Raw genomic sequence first — 4,853 nt, forward strand, 5'->3', positions numbered from 1 at the left:
CTCTCCACTCTGGAGGCTTCCTGCTTCCATTCGTGATGACGGGCTTTTGCCCGAAATGTCAATTTTCCTGCTCCTCGGATGCTGCCTGACCTACTGTGTTTTTCCAGCACCACTCTGACTAAACTCTGGTTTCCAGCATCTGCATTCCTCACTTTTGCCTAGTGATCGTAATATGGTAGAGTTCAATCTGCAATTTGAAAGAGAGAAGGCAAAATTGGATGTAATGGTGTTATAGTTAAATAAAGGTAATTACAAGGGCATGAGAGAGGAACTGACGAAAATCAACTAGAAGCAGAGCCTAGTGGGGGAGAGATTAGAGCAACAATGGCAGGAGTTTCTGGGTGTACTTGAGGACACAGTACAGAGGTTCATCCCAAAGAAAAGAAAGATTATCCGGGAGGGAATTAGACAGCCCTGACTGACAAAGGAAGTCAGCAAATGTATCACAGAAAAAGAGGGAGCCTATAAAGTGGCCAAGAGCACTGGAAAATCAGAAGATTTGGAAGACTACAAAAACAAATAGGGGATAACGAAGAGAGAAATAAGGATAGAGAGGATCAAATATGAAGCTAAGCTAGCCAGTAATAATAGAAATGATAGTAAAAGTTTCTTTCAATACATAAGAAACAAACGAGAAGCAAAAGTAGACATTGGGCCGCTCCAAATTGATGCTGGAAAGCTAGTGATGGGAGAAAATGAAATAGCTGAAGAACTTAATAAACACTTTGTGTCAGTCTTCACAGTGAAAGACATGAGTAATATCCCAACAATTAAGAAGAGCCAAGGGGCAGCGTTGAGTATGGTAGCCATTATAAAAGGGGAAGTGCTAGAAACTCTAAAAGGTCGAAAAGTTGATAGAGCTCCTGGCCCGGATGGGCTGCATCCTAGAGTTCTGAGGGAGGTGGCTGAAGAAATAGCAGAGGCGTTGGTTGTAATCTTTCAAAAATCACTGGAGTCAGGGAAAGTCCAGATGATTGGAAAATCACTGTTGTAACCCCCTTATTCAAAAAAGGATCAAGCCAAAAGATGGAAAATTACAGGCCAATTAGTGTAACCTCGGTTATAGGTAAAATTCTAGAATCCGTCGGTAAGGATGAGGTTTCTAAACTCTTGGAAGCACAGGGTCAGACTAGAACAAGTCAGCATGGATTTAGTAATGGGAGGTCATGCCTGACAAACCAGTTATAATTCTTTGAAGAGGTAATAAGTAGGTTAGATCAGGGACTTTCAAAAGACCTAGACTTTCAAAAGACCTTTGATAAGGTCCCTCACGGGAGGCTGCTGAGTAAAACGAGGGCCCATGGGTTTCAAGGTGAGCTACTGGCATGGATTGAGGATTGGCTGACAGAAGGCAGAGAGTTGGGATAAAAGGTTCTTTTTCGGAATGGCAGCTAGTGACAAGTGGTGTCCCGCAGGGTTCAGTTTGGGCAACAGCTATTCACTTTTTATATTAATGATCTGGATGAAGGGACTGGGGGCATTCTGGCGAAGTCCGCTGATGATACATAGTTAGGCAGACAAGCAGGTAGATCTGAGAAGGTGAGAAGGCTGCAGAAAGATTTACACAGTTTAGGAGAGTGGACCAAGAAATGGCTGATGAAATTCAACGTGAGCAAATGCGAGGAATTGCACTTTGGAAAAAAGAATACAGGCATAGACTATTTTCTAAACGGTGAGAAAATTCATAAAGTACAAAGGGATCTGGGAGTGCTAGTCCAGGACTCTCTTAAAGGTTGACTTGCAGGTTGAGTCCGTGGTTTAGAAACCAAACGTAATGTTGTCATTTCTCTCAAGAGGGTAGGAATGTAAAAGCAGGTTCAAGGATTTAGAAGTTTCAATAAGAACAGAGAAGATGGTAAAAGAGGGGGAGGTATGGCATTGTTAGTCAAGGACAGTATTAGGGTGGCAGAAAGGATGTTTGAGGACTCGTCTACTGAGGTAGTGTGGATTGAGGTTAGAAACAGGAAAGGAGAGGTAACTATGTTGGGAGCTTTCTATAGGCATCTGACTAGTTCAAGAGATGTAGAGGAAAGGATAGCAAAGATGATTCTTGATAGGAGCGAGTATAACAGGGTAGTTGTAATGAGGACTTTAACTTTCCAAATATTGGCCAGAAATATTATAGTTTGAGTGCTTTAGATGGGTCAGTTTTTGTCCAATGTGTGCAAGATGGTCTCCTGACACAGTATGTAGACAGGCCAACAAGGGGCAAGGCCACATTGGATTAGGTATGAGTAATGAACTGGGCTAGGTGTTAGATTTGGAGGTAGGTGAACACTTTGGTGATAGTGATCACAATTCCATTATGTTTACTTTAGCGATGGAAAGGGATAAATATATACTGCAGGGCAAGAGTTATTGCTGGGAAAAGGCAATTATGATGCGATTGGGCAAGATTTAGGATGCATAAGAAGCAAACTGCAGAGGATGGGCACAATTGAAATGTGGAGCTTATTCAAAGAACTACTACTGTGTGTCCTTGATAAGTATGTCCCTGTCAGGCAGGGAGGAAGTGGTCAAGTGAGGGAGTTTTAGTTTAGTAAAAAAGTTGAATCTCTTGTCAAGAGGGTAACAAGGGAGAGAATACGACCCATTAAAGATCAGCAAAGCGGCCTTTATGTGGAGCCGCAGGAAATAGGGTAGATACTAAACAAGTATTTTGCATCGTTATTTACTGTGGAAAAGGACATGGAAGATATAGAATGTAGGGAAATAGATGGTGACATCTTGAAAAAAAACCATATTACAGGGAAGGAAGTGCTGGATGTCTTGAAATGCATAAAGGTGGATAAATCCCCAGGACCTGATCAGGTGTATCCTCGAAATCTGTGGGAAGCTCGGGAAGTGATTGCGGGGCCTCTTACTGAGACATTTGTATCATCGATAGTCATAAGTGAGATGCCGGAAGACTGGAGGTTGGCTAACATGGTGCCACTGTTTAAAAACGGTGGTAAGGACAAGCCAGGGATCTATAGACCAGTGAGCCTAACATCGGTGGTGGGCACGTTGTTGGAGGGAATCCTGAAGGACAGGATGTACATGTATTTGGAAAAGTAAGGACTGATTAGGAATAGTCAACATGGCTTTATGCTTGGGAACTCATGTCTCACATAATTGATTGAGGTTTTTAAAAAAGTAAGAAAGAGGATTGGTGAGGGCAGAGCAGTGTATGTGATCTATATGGACTTCAGTAAGGCGTTTGACAACGTTCCCCATGGAAGACTGGTGAGCAAGGTTAGATCTCATGGAATACAGGGAGAACTAGCCATTTGGATACAGAACTGGCTCAAAAGTAGAAGACAGAGGGTGGTGGTGGAGGGTTGTTTTTCAGACTGGAGGCCTGTGACAGTGGAGTGCCACAAGGATCGGTGCTGGGTCCACTACTTTTCATCATTTAAATAAATGATTTGGATGCGAGCATAAGAGTACACTTAGTAAGTTTGCAGATGACACCAAAATTGGAGGTGTAGTGGACGGCGAAGAGGGTTACCTCAGATTACAACAGGATCTGGACCAGATGGGCCAATGGGCTGAGAAGTGGCAGATGGAGTTTAATTCAGATAAATGAGAGATGCAGCATTTTGGGAAAGCAAATCTTAGCAGGACCTATACACTTAATGGTAAGGTTCTAGGGAGTGTTGCTGAACAAAGAGACCTTGGAGTGCAGGTTCATAGCTCTTTGAAAGTGGAGTCGCAGGTAGATAGAATAGTCAAGAAGGCGTTTGGTATGCTCTCCTTTATTGGTCAGAGTATTGAGTACAGGAGTTGGGAGATCATGTTGCAGTGGTTAGGCCACTGTTGGAATATTGCATGCAATTCTGGTCTCCTTCCTACAACTTCCCACTACTGTCCTTGATTGGCTCTACTTTTACTCTAGTCATTCTTTTATTCCTGATATACTAGAAAGCTTTAGGATTTTCCTTCATCATATCTGCCAACGACCTCTCAGGTCACCTTCTGGTCCTTCTTAGCTCTCTCTTTAGGTCCTTCCTGGCTGACTTGTACCTCTCAAGTGCCCTAACTGAGCCTTCACATCTCATCCTAACATAAGCCTTCTTCTTCCTCTTATAGCCATAGTCATAGAGTCATAGAGATGTACAGCATGGAAACAGACCCTTCAGTCCAACTCATCCATGCCGACCAGATATCCCAATCCAATCTTGTCCCACCTGCCAGCACCTGGCCCATATCCCTCCAAACTCTTCCTTTTCATATACCCATCCAAATGTGATTTAAATGTCGCAATTGTCCCAGCCTCCACCACTTCCTCTGGCAGCTCACTCCATACACGTACCACCCTCTGTGTGAAAAGGTTTCCCCGTAGGTCTCTTTTATATCTTCCCCTCTCACCCTGAACCTCTGCCCTCTAGTTCTGGACTCCTGGACCCCAGGGAAAAAGACTTTGCCTATTTACCCTATGCATGCCCCTCATAATTTTGTAAACCTCTATAAAGTCACCCCTCAGCCTCTGACGCTCCAGGGAAGACAGCCCCAGTCTGTTCAGCCTCTCCCTGTAGCTCAGATCCTCCAACCCTGGCAACATCCTTGTAAATTTTTCTGCACCCTTTCAAGTTTCACAACATCTTTCCGATAGGAAGGAGACCAGAATTGCACTCAATATTCCAACAGTGGCCTAACCAATGTCCTGTACAGCTACAACATGACCTCCCAACTCCTGTACTCAATACTCTGACCAATAAAGGAGAGCATACCAAACGCCTTTTTCACTATCCTACCTACCTGCGACTCCACTTTCAAGGAGCCATGAACCTGCACTCCAACATCTCTTTGTTCAGCAACACTCCCTAGGACCTTACCATTAAGTGTATAAGTCCTGCTAAGATTTGCTTTCC

Source organism: Chiloscyllium plagiosum, chromosome 9 (assembly GCF_004010195.1).
Source record: "Chiloscyllium plagiosum isolate BGI_BamShark_2017 chromosome 9, ASM401019v2, whole genome shotgun sequence".
Lineage (NCBI taxonomy): Eukaryota > Metazoa > Chordata > Chondrichthyes > Orectolobiformes > Hemiscylliidae > Chiloscyllium > Chiloscyllium plagiosum.